Genomic DNA, 23,984 nt, shown 5'->3' on the forward strand with positions numbered 1-23,984 from the left:
AATGTATTGTTCAAAATAATCTTTTAAATGATGAAAATAATACTTTTGATTTAAAAATATTTAAATATATCATTGAATTTAAAAACCATAGTATCAAATAATATTCACATATATATGTGTGAAAATTTATGAAGGATAAAAACCACAAATATTAACAGTAGGCATCTCTGATGTGTTATACTGTCTTCCTTATATATCTTGTATTTTTGAATTTTTATATTTTCTATGAGCATATATAATTATTTTACAGAGAAATATTGACAATAAAGACATTATAATCCTATTGTATCTGATTCTCTCAGTTCTTTTTCCATTCTTCTGTATTATAAGTAATGGAAGCCCATAGACTACTTCGCCCAGACTCCCTTGCTACCTCGATATCTGTTAAATTATGTAAATGGGAGAAACTGGTAGGAGATTGGGAAGGTGGAAGAAGGAGAGAAGCCATTGTTCTTTTTTTCTCTCTTTTTTTTTGGCAATATAAGTTTACTACAACTGCAGTAGTAGGAGTGGGGAGGTAGACTCCTCAGCAAGAGTGTGGGTTCCCCAGTAGAAATATAGTCTCCTGGGTTCCTGCTCAGGCAGAATGGTCCTGGCTGTGGTGTCACAGATGGTCTGGCAGCCTACGCAGCAGTGTGCTCCTAGCTCTGGCTCTGACAGAGGCGGTGGGAGTTCTAGCAGGCTTGGAAGCACAGCACTTGTATACTTTGATCCCTATAGCTTCAGGGCACTCATGGGCTTTGGCTCCGATGACAAAAGTGGCAGGTGACTTTGAGCAAGTGGGCTTCTGTAACATCAGTGTTGCTGTGACACGTGAGTACAAATATACTCACAACTTAAAGTAAATGAACAATAATAAGAATATATTGGTCTTAGGGTGTTATGATAGTACTCTTATAGTTCTTTTTTAACATATATTCCATGTATGCCATCTCCTCTGTATGATCCCCACTCTTTTTATTCTCATATCTCTACTGCATCTTCATTGACACGATTCTTTTTCTGATATAAGACTTTTCTTTTCTGATTCTCCTTTTCTGTCTTGTACTTAATCCAGTATCTTCAAGTATTGCCCACTCAAAACAAGTGTTTAAACCCCTTTAGAGTTTTACGAGGAAAAGATGAGGGCACCAAAGTTGGTATCAGTTAGTAATCCTAAAACAAAAGAGCCATATTAAAAGCCTCACGTTAGTAGAGAACCAGGAATTTAAAACATGTCAATATCCCAAGGATTTTCCCAGGATGTAAATAATTTATGATAGATTTCTAGTCTATATTTATGTAAAGTCATGCACTGAATAATGATGGTTTGGTCGACGACAAACAACATATGCAAAAGTGGTCCCACAGATTATAATGGAGCTAAAAAGTTCCCATGGCTGAGTGAAGTCCACAGTAGCTGTCGTTGCATTATTCATCTGCTTGTGGTGATGCTGGTGAAAACAAACCTACTGCACTGCCAGTTGTATAAAAGCACAATTTAACACATACAATTATGTGCAGTACATAATATTTGATAATAATTAATGATTATGCTATTCATTTATGCATTTACTATACATTTTATTGTTATTTTATAGTGTATTTCTTCAACTTATTAAAAGTTAACTGTAAAACAGCCTCAGGCAGTTCCTACAGGAGGTATTCCAGAAGAAGGCTTGTTATCATAGGAGATGACAGCTCCATGCCTGTTATCGCCCCTGACGACCTTCCAATGAAACAAGTTGTGGAGCTGGAAGACAGTGAAATTGATTATCTTGACCCTGTATAGGCCTAGGCTAATGTGTGTATGTTTTAGTTATTTTTTAAAAGTTTTAAAAGTTAAAAAAATGGTGTTAAAAATAGGAAAGAGCTTATAGAATCAGGATATAAAAGAAGAAAATTTTTTTTACAACTATACAACGTGTTTGTGTTTTAAGCTAAATGTTATTACAAAATAATCAAAAGTTAAAAGATTAAAAAGTTTATGAAGTAAAACAGTTATAGTAAGCTAAGTTTATTACTGAAGAAAAATAATTTTAATTAGTTTAATTTAAGTTTCCAGTGTTTATAAAATCTACAGTAGTGTACAGTAATGTCCTAGGCCTTCACAGTCACTCACCACTCACTCACTGACTCGCCAAGAGCAACTTCCAGTCCTGAAAGCTCCATTCATGGTACATGCTCTATATAGGTATACCATATTTTATCTTTTATACTTTATTTAAAAGTATCTTTTATATGTTTAGATATGTTTACATACACAAATACTTACCAGTGTGTTACAACTGCCTATAGTATACGGTAACATGTACAGGTTTATAGCATAGGAGTATAGTAGGCTATACCATCTAGGTTTGTGTAAGTACACTTTATGATGTTCGCACAACTAAGAAATTGCCTAATGATGTGTTTCTCAGGATGTATTCCTGTCATTGAGCAATGCATGACTGTACATTAACAGACCATGTATATCTTCAGATGCTCCACGATTCATTTGGATTTCTTTTTCCCTTTCTCCCATTCTCGCTATGTCTTCATTAGTTGCTTGCTCCATGCCTAGGTAGGGTTAGTAGTACTAAAAACTTTTAATTATTGTAATTTTGCTTATATGGCTTTATATATGGCAGTGTTAGTTTTCCCTACTTACACTTATTTTTCAAAAGTTTCCGGAAATTCCCACATGTTTTTATTTCAGGTGAACTACAGTATTGTAGAGTTAGATATTAAAATTACTCACATTTCATAGATGAGGAAACTGAGGTACACAGAAATTAAGAAACTTACTTAAGATGACATGACAAGTGGTAGAGCTGGGAAATAAATTCATATCTATCAGACTGCCTGTAATATTGAGAAATCAAAAACGTAACCATCTGGGTATGTGCATCCCTGACAATTTATTAAAGCTAAACAGCTCACCTTGTGAACAGTCTCCAAATATCCTCACTAGAAAATGATAATGACCTTCATGCAGAATAGATACAGGAATAATTCTGGTCCAGGATGGCCCTTCTTTTATGGATCCCCTAGAGAATCAGATGGCTTTTTCTTGCTTTAGAATCAGCAAGATTAATCGCAGAAGGTCCTGCTCTTTGATTGTCAATCCCAAGAAGAGTTGTGTCTCACTGAAGCTCTGTCTCTCTAACACGTGATCTCAGAGTGTGGCAAGAGCTAGGATTGTTTGTTTTTTGTAATTATGTGTACACTGTGATGAGGTAGTTGTCAGGTCTTCAGAAACCTTAGCACTTTGTTCTAAAATCTTAGTATAATATTAACCTAAGCAGTCTAACTCATATTATTATTAGCCATTGGCAATGTGCAGCTTTTACATATTGACTCAGAAACACAAAAATTCCCAAATATGGCAAACTCAAACTTTTATTCCTGTGGGTCATGTGTCAGCAGATTCTTTGTGGGAGCTCATCTCTCTTCACTGGAAGCACTTTTTCCCTCTCCACCCTGTTCCCACACATTTGCCCAGAGATTTCTCAGGCTCCTTTGGCCCTGGCAGTGATTGACTAGTTTGCCTTTCTCAGTATCCATAAGCTCAACTCCAGTACATTCTTTTCTCGCTCTTGTGCTTAAGGTGGCAAGACATTCAGCCAGTAGGCATTGTTTTTTTTTTTGAGACGGAGTCTCGCTCTGTCGCTCAGGCTGGAGTGCAGTGGTGCAATCTCGGCTCACTGCAAGCTCCCGCTCCGGGGTTCAAGCGATTCTTCTGCCTCAGCCTCCTGAGTAGCTGGGACTACAGGTGCACGCCACCACGCCTGGCTAATTTTTGTATTTTTAGTAGAGATGACGTTTCGCCATATTGGCCAGGCTATTCTTTAACTCCTGACCTCGTGATCCACCCGCCTCAGCCTCCCAAAGTGCTGGGATTACAGGCGTGAGCCACCGCAGCCGGCTGGCATTCTTACTGTTTGTTCATAGCCTGTGTTAGATAGGTGAAAGTCTATGCCTTCGGAATTGTTATATACTTTGTATATCACCTGATATAAATTTGCTTTGGACAAATTTGTTTCTACCATATGTCAAATTTTGTTAGTTTACCAGCAAGGGAACCAGCAAAACAACAGAAACATTTAAAAAAGGGCATGCCAGGTGGGAAAGGGCTTTGAAATTGAATGATTAAAAATTTGGAAATTAAGAATGCTTACATAAACAAGTAGGTTTTCATAATAATGAAGAAAGTGTCCTTTCATAAAGTCTTAAAAGACATAATGTCCTTTCCTGTTGTTACAAAGGAAGCTTGTGGCAGTACAGTTCATGCTGACCGTCAGTCAGAAAATAAAAAGCACCTTCGGTGCATGCTATCAGTCAGAAAACGAACAAACAAAAAACATTTGTATTTAAGCAGCAAATGTTCAGAATTAATCTGCTTGAGATTAAAAGTTTTCATCCTCCACCAACAGTGTAGAATAGGGACATCTAACAAGAAGGCCTGAAATCAAGTCAATAGAGATAGGAAGCAGAACACCAAAAAGCAAGTTATTGCCAGTGATTTTCTTTCAATCTGAAAATAAATATGTAGAATATATAGTTTGCCCATTTCTTAGCTTGGCAATATATTTTTTTTCCTTTTGGCTGTCTCTTTTTCTGGTCTCCTCTTCCAAAAGGCAATCATCATTCACATTTTAACATACTGTTTGATTGTTTGTTATAATTTTTTAATATAGTGAAACTTAGACATAGGCTTTCTTTATGCACTGTTATTAGAACCATGATTATCAGCAAGGTTTGTACTTATTTATATTAATCATTTAACTCAGTTTCTAACATCTTGGAGCAATTTCCAAATTAAATAACCAAGTAAATAAATCTTAATTGTTAACAAATTAATTTATCAATTCACCTGGGCTTTTAGAGTATTTTGTTTACATATCTTGATATATTTACATAAGTGCATTATGTGTTACTGAACATACCTCCTTGTTATATTGTTGCCAACCCTTTCATGGTGAGAAACTACCAAGCCCTGATAACCGTTTCTCTGAAGATTGTGAAAAAATCCCAAGCTCTATTTTAAAAAGTCCCAATTACTCCAGAAATGCTCTTTACCAATTTTATGAACTTACTTTCTCCAAAGTTAGAGAATAAAGATCAAGAAATTTACCTTAAAGACTGAGATATTTCTGGTATGCTGTGATGTGGAGAGTTAAAATATAAAAGGAAGAGGAGGAGAAGGAGAAGGAAAAGGAGAGGGAGAAAGAAAAAAAACCACTATGGCATAAGACCATCAGAATAGAGAATACCTATTAACACAGTATCTAAAACATCCCCATGAAAATAATCATAATTAGACTTTCCCCTCCTTTCATTCAGCCCTCCGTTAGTCTCATGTAACAGATTCCTGTTTCATTTGTTTTGGAATCGTGATCTACCTCCTGAAGTCCCCTGCTTCTGGGCTGACATAGTCTGGGAAATTTTGAATCTTGGGTCCTTTGTACAGTGCATTTCACTGTGGCTCTAAGGCTAACTTTCTTAGACCTGTCTTTCATAATACCCAATCTTTGATATGTAATTTGTGACACATGCCTTTGTGACTGTCACAGTGAAAGATGCAAGACTGACAGGTTTGGGTTGATTTAGTAGAGTGATTGAATATATCAGATAGAGGAGCATGGATCTCCCTGTTGGGTATAATGCATATACGGACCTAATCATGACCTTTTCTTAAGAACTTAGGTAACAATTACCATAAGTAAGTGTAAGTCAGTCGGTCTATATTTTATGGACTGTGATTGGCAAATCTACTTTATAAAACTTCCTATAAAGTGTGGACCACAATTATCACTAAAAAGCAAGGAATAAGAACCTAGGAATGAAATCTTGTAATGTACATCAATTTGTAAAATGTTATTGTGTCAGCATGTACTCATGAATAAGAGCATGCTTGTATCTGTCTGAAAAAGATATAGTCAGTGAAACATTTATATCAATAGCCCTTTACCTATACAAAATTAATCTAGGAGAGGCTAATTTTTTTTGATTTGGCAGTTTTTCCAAAATGTGTGTCTAAAAAGAGATAGTAGTTCTTCTAACACTAAATCTACTTTTAAAATAGCATGCCAAATATACCTAAGTATATTTTCATCCCTTCTTTTATTAGGTGAGGGAGTATGCCTTTTGTATTATTTTCTAGCCGTCTGAAAACTGCCAAAGATGATTTGGGTGTATAAGACAATGGGACAATTTGGGGTTAAAGACAATTTAGGGTTAGGCCAGGCGTGGTGGCTTGTGCCTTTAATCCCAGCACTTTGGGAGGCTGAGGAGGGAGGATTGCCTGAGGCCAGGAGTCTGAGACCAACCTGGCTGACATAGTGAGACCCCGTCTCTACAAAAAATAAATTGATAATTAATTAATTAAAGATAAAATTTGGGGGAAGAAAATAACTAACGAGGCTACTAGAGGAAATCAGCTGCTTAATTGAAATTAGAAAATAGACACCTAAGAGGAAGAAACAGTTTTATCCATGGATATCTCATTAATTATAGTGACAATGCAATATTTAAAATAAACATAACAGAAAGAAGCACAACAATAAATAAAAATTTAGCTCTTTCTGAAATGAAGAGTCTGTGAGCACAAGAGGTAGCACAAAAGGATATGAATAACCTCGTGTGGATTGAAAATGTACATGAAGGTGAGGCATATTAAATCTTTTGCTGTCATGATAGAATATATGAAATGTAAATAATAAGTTTATGCTGGGCACGGTAGCTCACATCTGTAATCCCAGCACTTTGGGAGGCCAAGGCAGGTGAATCACTAGAGGTCAGGAGTTAGAGACCAGCCTGGTCAACATGGCGAAACCCCGTCTCTACTGAAAATACAAAACGCCGGGCATGATGGTGCATGCCTGTAATCTCAGCTACTCAGGAGGCTGAGGACTTGAGCCAGGGAAGTGGAGGTTGCAGTGCACTGAGAAAGCGCCATTGCACTCCAGCCTGGGCAGCAGAGGGAAACGCTGTCTCAATAAACAAATAAATAAATAAAATAATAATAATAAGTTTATATAATCTCATTTTGAGGTCAGATTACACGTTCTAAAATCATTATTCATTTTAGTTATTTGATCCTCTCTATTGTTCCTAAACTACTCTTATTTAAATTAATGTACCATTATATGTGTATATTTAAACACAGACCCAAATATACACACATAAACACATATCATAGAAAGGTGTAAATATGAGCTTTAAAATACAATTAACCTCTCAACATATTAGTAGATGATACACATACAATATTGATTTTACTGTTTTATTTTGAGCTTTATAAGAATATTTTTATATATAAGTAAGAATCTAAATAAAAATTGTTAATTGGAATTTGGTACGTTTGATGCTTTGTGTTTATGAATTCTGATTTTCTTAGGAATTGTCCAGATATCCAAAAAAATTTACTCATTATTTTCAAGGTCTCAAAGTCAATTACAGAACTAAGAAATTAAATTTAGGTTGACATTAAAGAAAAATACAATCACTCTTGGTATTAGAATTTTGGTTTTATGCAAGCCGGGCTTAATACCTAAGTGATAGGTTGAGAGGTGCACCAAACCACCATGGCACACGTTTACCTATGTAACAAACCTGCACATCCTGCACTTGTACCCTTGAACTTAAAACCAAGAATTTTGGCTTTATAATATTACAGTGAAAACACTTACATAGTCCAAATAGAATAACTGTGTACCCACATATTTTGTGGCTTTACCTGAAGTTTGAGAGAACCAATCATTTTGCAAAGACATGGCTTACTATAATTCAGTTTCTCATGATTACGTTAAACATTTAATGAGAGTAACGTTAGCTTGCCTGAGCAGTGAAAACAGTATACAGGAAATTTAGCAAGTTCAGCTTAATTAGTCTTTTTATGAGAAAATAATCCCAAACCATGCAAATGGTTTGGGAAAGGACAAGTGGGAAGGCTATGTGGGGTGTGAGTGCCATAAAGCAGAGATGTCCACATATATTTTTATCACCACTGTAAAAAAAATTTGACACCTCCCAATTGTTCGATATTTTTATAAAATATGTAACACATTATAGTATTTATTAAGTGCATTTAACATATTTACAAGTAGAATCTTATAAAATAAATCAAAATGAAAGAAATTAAATTTTAAACATTTACTTTCTATGTCCCACTGGATCATCTGGGTACCCATAATGGAGACCATTTCTCTATTACCAATTTAGATATTCCACTCTCCTACTTAAAGCACTAAATGGTTCTCTCTTAACCTCTATAATGCTCAGCTTTAGGCAAATATTGCCAAAACAGTTCCCAAAATGTGAGCTCCAATTTACATTTCTGTAAAAAGTGTATGAACCTTCCAATTGCTCCTTATCCTTGCCAATATTTGGTATTTTCAACATTTTATACTTTGGTATGTTTATGTTCTACAACCACTGGTTTTTTAGAGCAGCTTTTTATACCAAAGAAAATAAAACTAATGTCAACAATAATGAAAAAGCAACCCTTTAGAGTAGAGTCTTTTCATTCTGAATAGCAATGTTTCTCAAGGTCTTGTGACTTTATAGAACACAGTTTATCAGTTCTCTGTTCTTGATGTTGTTATATTTCAATAAACTATTATTCTTAGTCTTATGTCCTTGTTACACATTAGCAGAATTTGTCCCACAATTTTGCAGAATTTTTCATGAACAGAAGCGGTTTTTATAGAGTTGCAATATTGAGAAGCTTTGAGCTTTGAAATTATATCAGAGCTCTTGAGATAACTTGCTATTAGAAATCATATGAATAAACAAGTGGGACTACATCAAACTAAAGTTTCTGCACAACAAAGAAAATAATCAACAGAATGAAAAGGTAACCCATGGAATGGGAGAAAGTATTTGCAAACCATGCATCCAATAAGGAGTCAATATCCACAATTAGAAACTTATAAAATTAATACCCACAATAAGAAACTTATAAAATTCAATGTCAAGAAAAAACTAGCAAGTAACCTGATTTTAAAAATGAGTAAAGGACACTGGGTAGTTAGTTTTTCCAAAGAAAACGTACAAATGGTCAAAAGGTACATGAAAAGGTGACTGTAGTTAATAATATGTAATGTATATTTGAAATTTGCTAAGAAAGTACATCTAAAGCGTTCTCATCTCACATGAAATGGTAACTATGTGAGGTGCTGGATATGTTACTTGGCTTGATTGTGGTAATCATTTCACAGTGTACACATATATCAAATCATCACGTTACCCACCTTGAATATATATAATTTTTGTCAATTGTACAAAAAAAATCACATTTCAAGACCAAAATAAACAGACATTAATCTGGGAGAGATCAAAGTATTTTGTAGGTAAAAGAGCCTCAGGAGGAGGCACTGACCACCAGTTCCTTTTACTTCTATAAGAGCTAATCAAATTTTTCTTACTTGCCCAATAATGTATTTCTATCCATTTTTGCATTATTATACATTTTGAGGTAATTTCGTGGGTACAAAAAGTTTACAATTGTCATATCTTAAAAATAATGAAGAAAATGTGGTAAAAATAAATTGAATAGCAGATGAAACCAAAATTGTCGGCTTTATTAAGAGGGGAAGACAAATTGCAGGACTTTTGCTTGTGAGAGTGAAATGAGACTAACAGAACTCCAGACTTAAGGAAAACTATCCATCAGCCTAGAAGCATATTTCTCTAGTCTAGAAGATGCAGAGAGCCTTCAAATTACACTGCTTTGAGCTTTCTTCACAGTGAAGTAAATATCAGGAATAGGGAAGGACGTTGGGAATTCTCTGATTGTGTTCTTTGCCCCTTTCTCTACTCTGTTGTTCATTTCTTTCTTATTGAAATGAAAGAACTAGCTTGGGCATATTTTTGTTTATCCAATCATATGGACAAACAAAAGCACTTGAAAAGCACTCCTAAGTTTGCGGCTGATTTTTTAATTTGGCCTATGGTGATTTTATGCTTAATACATTTTTTTTCAATTTCAGTATAATCAGATTTTCCGAGGATTTTTCTTTGGAAATGACCTAAGGAAAGAAGTATAAGAAACTTGAATAAAAGGAGAGATACATTATGTCCCAGGTTCAGATTCAAAATTGTAAAGAATTAATTCTACCTAAAATAAAGTATTAATTCACTGTAATCCAAATCAAAATACTTAGCGTATGTTTTTTTGTGAAGTTTGGCCAGTAGGTCTTAAATTTACCAGAAATAAAATACAAAAGAGGATCAGAAAAAATATATGTAAGCAACGTTTTAACCACATCTTTATTACATGAAAAAGAGATTTGCTGTTGCTTCTTTTTTTTTCCATTAACACACCTATCCTAGGGGGTTGAATGGAAATTGAACAGACACAGGTTACCATTACACTTTAAAGTACTTTAAGAGGAACACTTCTCTTTAACTGTATTTCGGTTTAAGTTGGTCATTTTTCTCCTAAGTGAAGGAAGAACCTCGTGCTTTCCCCATCACGGAGAGGGGGCGGAGCATCCTCTAGGAGCTTGGAAGAAAGCTGAGCCCAGCCAGTCTTCGGGGAGGAGCTGCGTTACACACAGGCTTCGGAGGCTTCCGTGGAGAAGCTTGGAGGTAATGGCTGTCGTAAATGCTAGTTATTTTCAGAGAGTTCTCGAAGATTTGGAATAAAGGTGAGAAAAGAAAAGAGTGCTGCTTAGGAATAACGGGAAAGGAGTGTCGTTTTGTGAGAGTCGTTGTTTCTGTGAGGGAATTAATATCTGTGTTTTGTGTTCCTTCAGATTATTTTAAAAGTCCACAGTCGGGGAGGTGGTAGTCAACATTACACCTGCGGAAAAATATTCTTAAGGAGATAGCAAAAGCCAACTTTTTAATAGAGCATTTTATGTTTCCATCAAAAGGCAGTGGTGGCTGAGATAAATGATGAAACAAAACTTGGGAGGTTAATCTTCCTTATTTTGAAAAAGGTTATAATAGTCTTAAATGAAAAATTAAGTTGTTAGTTGGGGATGTTGGTTTTTTATATTACTGTGAATGTGTTGATTGTGTTTCTAACAAATCTTACTGTTTTGGAGGAGTATGTTAGTAATTTAAAGTAATGCATAACTGTGCAAATTCGAGTATCTCTGAGAATTAGTAGTTTGGTTATTTGTCTAGGGATACACAATGACTTAATATAACAGCTTTTTAAATAATGTGCAAAATATGATCTTTGTACTTCTACCTATCTCTCAAGAGAATCGTACATTCCTATTTGTACTGCAATAGAAAAAATCTAAAAGACCATAACAATAACAGACATGCATTAGTATAATAAAACACAACAAACAATATACTTAGTAATAAAGGATGCCTGATAAAAAAAGGACGTCAGGAGAAAAAGGAGGAAATTTTCCACTTCTTTCTTCCACATTTCACTTAGCATGTAGTTTCTATGTCAGCATAGAAACTGAAATGAGAACTTAAAATCATGGGGAAAAGCTACTTTCCCCAAAATAGCGTAAACTCATGTATAAACAGGGAAAGGTGTTCAGATATGTGGCTAAATAAATGTAATTTCAAATAGTATATTCAAACAGGTATGTGATGAGGAAAAAAATCAAAAGGATTAGACATCAAATGTATGCCGTGAACAACTCAGGGTTTGAGTACTGATGATGTGTATTTTCATCTTGAGATTTTTATGTACTTTTAGATTCTTTTGGAAACGATAATGGAGCTGAAAAGGGAATAATCACTTTTGTTACAGACACTTGAGCAAATAGCCACACACACATTCCATTGTCTTTAGCTGCAGTAGGATTTTTCTGTGGGTCTGAGAAGGCTCATTACCTGATTGTGTGTGCTTTTCTTGCAATTCAACTATTGAGGCTATAGTCCAGACTCTGGTTCAAGCAGAACATATTTATCTTTATACTCCTGAGGAATAATTCATAAAATGTTTTAAACATATTATGACACAGTCATATAGGATAGTATATCTATAATGTTGAATACTACGCAGCTGTAAAAGGAATGGGCTAACTCTAAATGCAATGATTAGAGTAAATGTCCAAGGTAGTTTCTAAAAATAAGCAAATTGAAGAATGGCCTGTATCATGTAATCCTATTTGTTTGCCGAAAAGAATGTGCATGCATTAGTACAGTGTATGCAATAAAAATCTGGAAATACACATGCTACTTTATTAATTGGAGAAATCTGGAAATAATACATGCCACTTTATTAATTGGAGATATAAGTGTTCTTGTATCTCCACACATATCTCCAATTAATAGACAGAATATTTTAACCTTCTATGTATTACATTTCCCCATTTTAAAAATTTCGTTTTGAAAAGAGCAAGCCTGAATAATTTTCATCGTGAGAAAAACATAAAATTTTAGAAATGTGGAAAAAATTTTGTAAAGCAATTCACAAAAAGATGATATGCAAAATAATTATTGATATGGAAAAATGTTCAAATATATTACTGGAGGAATAAAGGGTCTGGTTTCACAAAGCTTCCACATTGATAAATCTCTACAGAAAAAAATCTAGAAATATACAGAGCAAACAATTACATTTTGACCATTGTTGTGGAGATTTCCTTTCTTCTTTGGAAATCCAAAAGATGTAAAAAGATATATACAATATGCATGAGAGATATTATGATGGAAAATATTAAAACGAGAACATTATGATCCCATTTTTGTATAACACATCCACAGAACTCTTAAACTGAGAATGAAAAATTCTAGAAGCCTGAGTGTCTGCAGTTCTGGTTCTGGTCACAAGATGGTGCTTGCCAGGTTTCCTAAGCTTTGTCCAGGCAAATATTTTTATGAAGTGGACAAAGCAATGAAATGTGTTTTGTATTAGCCGACTATGAGACAGCATGTAGAGTGTGATTGAAATTCCCTTCAAAATATTATAAATATCTAGAAGAAAAATCCCCACCAATAACTGACATGAAGACTCACACAGAAATCATAAAAAATGCTGCTACATAGAGTCTGGCCCATAGTAGAAACAAGTCAATTGTTCTTTCCCTTCTCTCTTTTCTCCACCTCATAATTTTCCTGAAGGATATGATTTTAGCATGAACGAAATAACATAACTGACCCAGACAGCATTTCATATTATAATAACATGAAGGAAAATAGATGCATCTACATCGCAGATGAGATTTCGCCTCATTCCTGTGTTTTGGAATGACATGCCTGTTAGAGTTTAGGTAGGGAAATTTATTTACACCTTTTCCATTTCGTTGGTTTGATTCCCTGCCAGCCGAGCCCCAGAAAGACAGTTTAACCACAGAAGTGCCGAGCCAGGTAAAGACCCTGCTGGACAAGCAACTGGAGTGAGAATCAAGACAGCTGGACCACAGGACCAGACCCACCAGGATCCATGTGACAGTGGGTAAGACTCTTCCCATTTCACAAAACATTTCATGGTATAAACATGTTGAGAACTTGGAGAACAATGTATTTTGCTTCCTGCTCTACAGCCATCATAGCATTTTAAATTAAAAGCCACATTTCATGTAAGGATCATGTTAGGTTGAGAATTTGGGGTATACTTCATTTTGTTTCCTGTTCTACAGCTATCATGTTTGTAATTAAAAGTCATAACTTCTAGTTTTTGGAAAGAATCTTATATATTATACCACTATGAAGAAATCATGCGAGAGGCTATTCAGGTGTCTCCCTGAGGCCTGACTCTGTAGTCCTTGACAACTATACTAGGTTGTCATACCATAAACTAGATAACATAGTTATAAAGGTTTCTTAGAACCTGCTTAAGGTCTTACGACCTTCTTGAATCACCTGTACAGTCATGCATGGCTTAACGACGGGGACATATTCTGAGAAATGCTTCAATAGGCGATTTTATCTGAGAACATTATAGAGTGTACTTGCACGAACTTAGATGGTATAACCTACTACACACTTAGGCTATATGGTATTGCCTATTGCTCCTATACCACAAACCTGTATACCATGTTACTGTACTGAATACTATAGGCAGTTGTGTTGCAACTGCCTACAGTGGTGAATACTGAATACTGTAGGCAGTCGCAACACAACCGCCTACAACATGGTGCTGCTGTCTGCTAGAATAACAATGCCCTTTTCTGGAATACCCCCTGAAAGACCTGCTCTGTGGCTATTTTACAGTTAACATTTTTTTTCTAAGTAGAAGGAATATACTAAAATAAGATTAAAAAGTATAGAAAGTACATAAACCAATAACAGTCATTTATTATCATTATCAAGTATTAGGTACGTCACATAATTGTATGTGCTATACTTTTATGCCACTATCAGTGTAGTAGGTTGTTTACACCAGCATCACCACAAACAGGTGAGTCATGAATTGTGCTTCAGTGTTACAATGGCTGTGACCGACATCACTAGGCAACAGGAATTTTGCAGCTTTATTATAATCTTACAGGAACATCGTCATATATGCAGTTTGTCATTGACTGAAATGTCACTATGCACGACGTGACTATATTCTCTTAAATAATATTTTGTAGTGGTTTAACAAACTTAATTCTTTCCCAGCAACCATCACAAATCCGTGTCTCATAACGTTGTGCTCTCAGTGAGATTGTTGATGCTGAGCCTCATTGTGTCCGTGAGCTCTCCTTTGGTTGCCTTGGATAGACAGGGCAGTAGTGGCAGCTTAGAAAAGATTAGAACCCAGCATTCACTTACAATAACTCAGAGGGTTGCAAAAGGCCAAATTGTCCAAGAACAAAAACAATGTCCCTGATACTGCCAAAGCTCCTCCCACACAATTCCCTTTTTATTACACAACAGAGAAAATAACGATGGGATATTGGGTTTGTGTTATAATACTTCTGTTTTTTGTACCCCCCCAAATATATTCCACACATCTAACCCCACCTATCTGATACCCATTATTCGTTCTTCTGTCTTGTATCTTGTCTATATTCTCATTGTCTACCTTCGTCCTACTTAGGAAAGTAAATTTTTTATCTGATCTCTTTTCTTCTTTGCCATGTTTTAATGCAATCCAATTATCCCCATTGAAAATACTTTATTCAAGCTACTTTGTGAAGGTTCAGGGGGATAAAAGTGGCTACAACAGACCAGAACCGTTTACTATCCCCAGAGCAAAAGAATGAGGCTTCTTAAAAAACAAAAACAAACAAAAAACGGCTTTTCTAGACAACTAGGTAGCTAAAACTCTTTTTATTATAGTATTTTTAAATATATTAATGGCTTAATATTTAATATTTGGACAATCTAGGTTAATATAGAGATACAGGTGACCCATGAATCCTTGCTGACTATGCTATCTAGGATATGGGAGATGACAACCTAGCATTGTTGTCAAGGATTGGAAAGTTTTCTCTCTGCTGAGCGAATAAAGGTTTCAAACCCACACTGTCTGATTTTTTGTCTGTCTGTCTGAAAAATTCAGAAACATGACCATGTCATAATGCCTTGGTGATAAACTCTTACAAGCTAAACGTTGGGTCCTGCCAACAGAAATCCATATCTCACCAAAGAACTCTGTGTCATTTTAAATTTGCTTACCAGGAAAATTTTGACCCAGGCTGACCCTTCTGTTATGAGTCTCTGGAAGAATGATGGCTTCTTTCTTTAGAGTCCCCAACGCAGACAGTTTTCTTTTTTTCCATTTGATCATTACAGAAAGAGATGTGTCAAATGCAGCTCTGTGTCTCTAACCTGAATAGTGAGAATGTGGCAGGAGATGTGTTTACCCACTCACTGTGATAACAAATGGGGTTGTGAGGGCCTCACCAACTTTACCTAGTTTTATGATTTTTATAACATTATCTTAAGAGACCTAAACCTCAGAATCATTATCCATTAGCAATGTGTAGGTTCTAATGCTTCCTGGGAAATAACACCTGAACGTTAAAGGCAATAAAAATCTAAATTTAAATCTTAATTTTGTGAATATTTTGTGAATAAAAAAGCTCAGCAAAAGAGGATAAAAATGCAACTTTCCCATACTGAATTGGCAGCTGCAAACCGCAAAGCACAGGAGCAAGGAATTGCCAATTGTTAACGAGGGTAGAATGAAAATGGCTATTCTCTGTATAACAAATGATTTTCAGCCCCTGTCCAGGAATCACCATATCTGAAAGGGAAGTTGCTGCCAGGCCCCTATAACACGAAAGAGACTTCTCATAACTGATCTAAGGCCAAGTGAATGCTATCATGCAGATACGGTCAGTGCAAAAGCATAGTGCAGGCGGGGAGCGGTGGCTCACACCTTGTAATCGTAGCATTTTGGGAGGCTGAGGCAGACAGATCACCTGAAGTCAGGAGTTTGAGACCAGCCTGGCCAACATGGTGAAACCCCATCTCTACTAAAAGTACAAAAATTAGCTGGGTGTGGTGGCACGTGCCTGTAATCCCAGCTACTCAGGAGACTGAGGCAGGAGACTCACTTGAACCCAGGAGGCAGAGTGAGCTGAGATCGTGCCACTGCACTACAGCCTAAGCGACAGAGGAAGACTCTGTCTCAAAAGAAAAAAAAAAAAGAAAAGAAAAAAAAGAAAAAAAGCGTAGTGCATGAAAATACTTTTTGATTTGTGTGGGAATGTAGATGGATGTAAGAGATAGAAAGAGGTCAAGGATAGTAAGTATGGTAGTTGCTGAAGATGGTTGTAGTTCACCAGTATGTTCACCATCAGAGACATGAGACTAAGCAACACTCACGCTGGGTTTTTTTTTTTTTTTTTTTTTTTTTTTGAGACGGAGTCTCGCTCTGTCGCCCAGGCTGGAGTGCACTGGCGCGATCTCGGCTCACTGCAAGCTCCGCCTCCCGGGTTCACGCCATTCTCCTGCCTCAGCTGGGACTACAGGCGCCCGCCACGGCGCCCTGCTAATTATTTGTATTTTTAGTAGAGACGGGGTTTCATCGTGGTCTCGATCTCCTGACCTCGTGATCCACCCACCTCGGCCTCCCAAAGTGCTGGGATTACAGGTGTGAGCCACCGCGCCCGGCCACGCTGGGGTTATATTCACCAATTTCGTCACCGTTTGAAAGTGAGCGACATCATCTTTGGTTCTACCAAAGAGACAGGATTCCAAGCCCAGGAGGGAATGAATACTGGTGGAGAGAGGGCATACCTCCTGTTTTGGAGTCAGACTTTGGCTCCGATTTTGTCTCACCCTCTTCCTAGCTTTGTGACCATGGCATTAGCAAGAGTGCCCATTTCCTTGTTTCCTGGATCTCTATTAGTTGTATCATTTATTTGCTTCTTTGTCAGTCAATTTAGGTGGAAAAATGCCATCTTATTGCTGTTTTATATTTGCATCTCTTTGATTATTAGGGAAGGTGAATATCTTTTATGTATTAGTTTTAATCTTTATTTTGAATATTTGGGTTTTGAGGAGTCCCGATATATAACACCTCCCTTTCTCCACTGAACAAACTGGATAGATAGATATAAAACAAATGGAGTTGCAGATGGAAGCCAAAATGTGAACATTACAACAGTACAAGAGGAAGACGAAGTTGCAGGGTATTGATTATTGTGAGAATCAAATGGGCTTATTTATTAACTATTATTTTATTTTATTTTTTTGAGATGGAGTCTTATTCTGTTGCCCAGGCTAGAGTGCAGTGGCGTGATCTCGGCTCACTGCAACCTCCGCCTCCCGGGTTTAAGTCATTCTCCCACCTCAGCCCTCTGATTAGCTGGGATTACAGGCACCCATCAACACGCCTGGATAATTTTTGTATTTTTAGTAGAGATGGGGTTTCATCATGTTGGCCAGGCTGGTCTCGAACTGCTGGCCTCAAATGATCTGCCCACCTCGGCCTTCCGAAGTGCTGGGATTACAGGTGTGATAACAGAACTCCAAATTTAAGCAAACCTACCCGAATAGCCTAGAGGTTTGTAGCTGTACAGGAAAGGACAGAGATTCCTGTGGTGGCACCATATGAGCTTGCCCTCAAGGAAGTAAATATTAGGAGTGGGGAAAAATTATCCTCTCAGAACATTGTGAATTGTCTATTTATGTCTTTTGCCCATTTTTACTCTGCCATTTACTTCTTATTAATATGTAAGAGCTACTTTAGCGATATTTTTGCATTGAAAACAGTTTTGTCAAGTTTGTTCTTATATTTTCAAATTTGGTTTATTGTGTTTTTGCCAATAAGAATTTTTTTGTTTCCAATTTCAGGATATTCAGATACGTACATATCTCTTTAAGGATTTTGGTTGATGTTTTATGTTTAGAAATGACTTTAGTTGAAAAAACGATGAAACTTTCTGAAAGATGAATGAGAAGACCTGAACAAAAAGAGAGATATACATCATGTGCCAGGGCCAGAAGAATTAAAATTTCAGGGAATTGTTTATCCACAAAATAATGTATTAATTCATTGCAGTACAAATAAGGATGTAGAGGGGCTTTTTAATAGAGCTTGACCAGTCGGATCTTGAAATCGTTTTTAGAAATAAGTTGCCAAAGTAGGCAAGAAAAATATGTAAAAGATGTTCTTTACTGAGTCTTTATTATATGATAAAGGCATTTCTACCTTTTGTTTTTCCCAGAAAATCTCCCACTCTTGTAGTTTGAATGTAAATTAAACAGACACATGTTGCCATTCCGCTTTCAACTGCTTTAAAAATGATAATCTTTTCGCTTTAAGGGAATTGCAGTTTAACTTGGTGATTCTCTTCCCTTTGAGGGAAAGGTCCCCTGCTAGTCCCATCACTGGGAGGGGGCGGAGCCTCGTCGGAGCCGCTCGGAAGGGAGCTGAACCCGGCCAGTATTGGGGGAGGGGCAGCATTTCAAGAGGCTGCAGCTGACAAGAAGCTTCAAGGTAATGGCTGTCTTAAAGCCAGTTATTTTCTGGGAATTTCTTCGGGCCTTGGTGTTAAAGTAAAAAAAAGAAAAGAAAAGAAATAGAGATTGTTGCCTGAGAGAGGTGGGAATGGAATGGTTTTGTTTGAACTGCTGTTACTGGAACGGAATTAATCCTCTGGAATTTTTGTTTCGCCCGATATTTTTAAAGTCCTCCATGTGGGAATGGGCGATCAAATTACAGTTTCTAAATTAAGACTTCGGTGAGACGTGCTGTTCGTGTTAATTTTTTACGTGGCACTACATATTTCTATCTTTGTTACAGATTTTATTATATTTTGACTTAAACACATTATTCTACACAAAAAATTATAGAAAAATGTAAACACACAAAGAGAATGACATATAGGGACACAAATATAAATGTACATGAACATGGAAAGGGATTCAGATATGCCGTCGAGTGATAACACTTGTAAAGATGTATATTCATTTTCCTTAGGAAGGGAACTAGACTCCCAAGTTAACAGTCAGCATCTCTGAGTGTTCATCTCTGAGTGTTCAGAATATGGAAGTTTTTTTTAAATCTATTTTTCACTAGTTTCAGCATTTTTAGAATTGTTTTTATTCGTGCTCGTTTTCATAATAAGAAGAGCAAAATAAAACCAAAACAGTATACCCATTTTGTTTCAAATACATAAACACACATAGACACCACAGACACACTCCCATACTCCCTTGTCTTTTGCCAATAGTGGAATTTTTCCTGGACCTGATCAAGTGGGTAGCCTGGTTGCTGTGTGAACTACAGACTTGCATGTGTCCTCCCTGCAGCCCGTCCTTTCAGTCCACAGGTACAGCCATGGTCAGCAAGAACCACTTTTCTATATCATCTAAGTTTAAGAGTGAGAAACGGATAGGATTTGGTTTATTTCTATGAACAGTTTTAAAAGTATTATGTACTATGGTGCATCCACACAATGGCATGTTATATAGCTGACAAATGAAAGTATGAACTTGTAGTGACTTAAAAAGGTGTCTGAGAAGTAAAAAGAGCAAACTGCAGAATGGTAAGCACCATATTATGTCATTTAAACATAAAAGACTACATTAATACATGTGTAACCAAATCAGAAAAAATATAAACCAGCCTGTTAATGGAATTATTTGTGCAGTTGAAGAGATAGGGCAGGCTTTACTATCACTATTTTTGAAAAATTCTTAATACATATTTAGCCTTTTTTTTTAAAACAAAATCAGAAAAAGGATTGAGGCAAAATGTTGCAAAGTTGGGGGAAAATTGCATTTGAAGTGATTCACTAAAAAATCACATTGAAAACACTTATTAGTATGCAAAAATGTTTAAACCATGAGCTTAAGCAGGACAAAAAGCTGATTTGAAATCATATGCATTCATATGTTTATGTAAAGAAAAAATATGGAAAGATATACAGGAAATAATATCTTTCCAGAATTATACTTTTTTATATATCTTTCTCATATTTTCAATTTTCAGTAACCATGCAATTATTTTTCTACAATCCGACCACTGGAGGTGAAGAGATTCGGATTCCATTTTTTACGTAATACATAACAAAACTAAATTTGAGCATGGTATATTCTAGAAGCCTGAGAAAGCTGCTTGCTGGCAGGATGCAGTTCCCACCGTTCTCCCACAAGGATGTTGTAGTAACAGTTCTGTTTCTCGTCACAAGATGGCGCTTGCAAGATAGCCTAAATTTTCTCCAGACAACTATTTTTATGAAGTGAGCAAACAAAACAATGAAACGTATTTTATTATCAGACTATGTGACAGCATGTAGAGTGTGATTCAAATTCCACTCAAAAAATTGTATATGTCTAAAAGAAAAGCCCCACCCAAGAACTGATGTGAGGACTGAAACAGAAATCATAAAAAATGCTGCTACATAGTCTGTCCCATAGTAGACACAAGTCAATTGTCCTTTCCCTTCTCTCCTTTCTCCACCTTGTAATTTTCCTGAATGATATTATTTTAGCATGAGCCAAATAACATAACTGACAAAGAGAGCATTTCAAATTATAAGAACATGAAGTGAAAATAGATGGCATCTACATCACAGATGAGATTTCGCCTCATTCCTGTGTTTTGGAATGACATGCCTGTTAAAGTTTAGGCAGGGAAATTTATTTACGCCTTTTCCATTTCGTTAATTGGATTCTCTGCCTTTATCAGAGATGCACTTGACATGGGAAATCTGCATGTGATGCCAGGTGAGCCTCTGAAAATCAGTGGAACCACAAAAGTGCCAAGCAGGGTAAGGGCCCTGCCAGACAAGCAGTTGGAGTAAGAATTAAGACAGCTGGATCTTAGCGCCAGACCCACTACTGTCTATGTGACAGTGGGTAAGGCTTTTCCCATTTCACAAAGCATTTCATGGTAAAAACGTTGTAAGTTGAGAATATGGGATACAACTGATTTCACTCTCGCTCAGTAGCCACAACATTTTAAATTAAAAGCCACAGATTCTAATGTTGGGAAAGAATTATATATGCTAAATTCCTGTAGGAACAGTATGCAAACAGTCATAATGATGTCTAATTATGGAAGACTTGGATGCCCAAGCCATCTGCCTGACTCTCAAGAAATCCTTAAAAACAATCCTTTCCAATGAGTGGCCATGGCAGCCATTATGAATCTCTGACTTCTAAGCTTTTTCTCTTAACAAGGTCGTTGTTGTCTGGATTAGTCCAGGGGACACAGACCCCCAGTATCTGTGTCTGGCTGCCTTGGGTATACAGGGCAGCACTGTTAGCTTAGAGGAGTCGAAAAAGGATTCCCCTAGAATAAGCCTTGAGAGACTCCAAAGTACAAAAATATTCATTAATAGGAATAGCGTCCCCAACATATTCCCCAGCTTTCCCTGGACATCTCTCACCACCCTCTCATACACACATACATTTATTCCTTAGATGTAATAACTATAATAAGGGCTACAAACTGGGCATTATAGAACTACTCTTCTTTTCTTAGATTTTTAAATATTTCCACCCCAACCACAATATATTTATTTGTCTTGTGCCCAGTATTTATTCATCTTTTGTCTTCTCCATTTCCGTTGTCCATCTTCCTACTCCTTTGAGAGAAGAAATCCGTTTGCTTATTCTCTTTTTTCTTTGCCTTTCCTTTAAATGTATACCCTCTAGTACTGCCTATTTGAAATTACTTACTCAAGCTTCCTTGTGAGTTTTCAGGGAGGCATGAACAAGCCACAGAAGAAGAAAACTGTTTAGTAGCCCTAAGGCAATAGAGGCCTCTAAAACCACTACTTTTCTGGTTAAACCAGACAAACGCAGACCAGTGACCTAAGAATTTTTGTTAGATGATTGAAAGTTCACTGATTTCTAACCTGTATCCAGATAATAATTCAGATCTATGGTTTATTTGAAACCTTTTTTCTTGTCCCCTTCTTTTCTATGTCCATATCGACCTCTTGCTTCACACTTAAATTGTCACTGAACTTTAAAAAATTATTCTAACCTTGTAATATATTTTGATATCTGGTAGCACTAGTTGTCCCTCCAGTCTGCTAGTAAAGTCAGAACTAGGTCCTAAACCCATGTCTCTATATCTGTTTGTGAATTTGGAATACGTAACAACTTTGCCATAATACCTGCCTGAGGGACTCTGAGGTTTAGATATTGGATCTTCAACAGTGTCTCATATCTCCTTACTAAAGAACTGATAAGTACCTTTATTTAGAGTGGTGGTGTGTCCAGAGTTAGTTCCTTCCAATGGGTTCTTGGTCTCGCTGACTTCAAGAATGAAGCGGTGGACCTTCGCGGTAAGTGTTACAGCTCTTAAAGGTGGCATGGACCCAAAGAGTGAGCAGCAGCAAGATTTATCGTGAAGAATGAAAGAATAAAGCTTCCACAGCGTGGAAGGAGACCCGAGCGGGTTGCCACTGCTGGCTGGGGTGGCCAGCTTTTATTCCCTTATTTGTCCCCGCCCACATCCTGCTGATTGGTCCATTTTACAGAGTGCTGATTGGTCTGTTTTACAGAGTGCTGATTGGTGCGTTTACAATCCTTTAGCTAGACACAGGGGGCTGATTGGTGTGTTTTTATAGAGTGCTGATTGGTGCATTTGGAATCCTCTAGCTAGACACAGAGCATTGATTGGTGCATTTACAATCCTCTAGCTAGGCAGAAAAGTTATCCAAGTCCCCACTTGACCCAGGAAGTCCAGCTGGCTTCACCTCTCAATCCCTCCTCTAAACAAGACACCCGAACTGCTGTTGGGAATTGGGCAATGACCACTCTAGCTACTTCCTGCTGGATAGGGGTGAAGAAGGGGCCCTGCAGTTGTAGTGTCCTCCAGAGGGGAACTCTTTAGGCCAGTCAAAGGGCCAGCGGGTCGGTCCATGGGTCCTCAGTAGAAGTTTCTAGTTGAGCTCATTTGGGGTTCCATTTGTGAGACCATCTGTAGCTTGATGGCCTTGATCCTAGAAGAAACAAATTTGACAAGGAGGTTAAAAATACAGGGCCCAAAGACGAGTAATAGCAAGATGGCTGTCGTGGGACCTAGAAAGGGGAGAAGCCATGTCGCCCAACTCCAGAGGTTGGTATAAGAGTTTGAAAGGTGTTGTCTGATTTCAGAAGCCTTTTCATGTAAACACCAGGCAGAATCTCGTACTATCCCTTACTGGTTAGTGTAAAAACACTCTTCCCCTAAGAAGGTGTAGAGTCCTCCTTTCTCAGCAGTGAGGAGGTCTAGGCCTTGGCAGTTTTGGAGAGTTACTGCTGCCAAAGAGTCTATTTGGGATTGTAGTGTAAGGATAGATTTCGTTATTTCTTGCAAACTATCTGAGAAATCCTTTGAGAGTGTGTGGTAGTAGGATAATTACATAGATAAACTTGCTATTCCAGTTCCTGTAGCAGTAGTCATTCCTAACCCTATAAGTAGGGGTATTAGTTGTATGGCTCTGCACTGATGGACTTGAGCTTTGAGGGGCACTGATAGGGTCTGATTTCCTGGGGCAGTGTTAATGTTGGGACTTAGGAAGACTAAAGTGCAGGTGCCTGTCCAGTTAGTGGGGAGGCAGATATAGTTTGATGTTTCACGTAAGAAGAATATGTCTTGGCTGGGTAGACAGAACTGGTTGTGTATGTTAAAAAGGTGTGTGAGTCTGTTGTTTTCATTTTCCCATACTCATAGGGTACTTGCTAAGGTAGCTCTGATGAGTGGCTGGAAAGGGGTG

General features: G+C 37.0%; 1 protein-coding gene across 7 annotated transcripts in view; it reads left to right on the top strand.

The window, feature by feature from the left end:
- Positions 1 to 694: 694 nt before the first annotated feature.
- PWWP3B (PWWP domain containing 3B) overlaps positions 695 to 23,984 on the top strand; it is a 44,083-nt gene continuing 20,793 nt past the window's right edge. For 3 of the 7 annotated variants that reach the window (XM_063635276.1, XM_063635275.1, XM_055268971.1), the window contains exons 1-3: positions 10,493 to 10,613; positions 13,208 to 13,339; positions 18,590 to 18,763. The gene's annotated coding sequence lies outside the window, so the exon portion shown is untranslated. Of the gene's footprint in view, positions 814 to 10,409; positions 10,614 to 13,207; positions 13,340 to 18,589; positions 18,764 to 23,984 lie in introns of those variants that run through there. The other 4 variants (XM_063635278.1, XM_063635277.1, XM_063635279.1 and 1 more) reach the window with 4 other exon arrangements.

The sequence above is a fragment of the Symphalangus syndactylus genome, chromosome X, assembly GCF_028878055.3.
Source record: "Symphalangus syndactylus isolate Jambi chromosome X, NHGRI_mSymSyn1-v2.1_pri, whole genome shotgun sequence".
NCBI lineage: Eukaryota > Metazoa > Chordata > Mammalia > Primates > Hylobatidae > Symphalangus > Symphalangus syndactylus.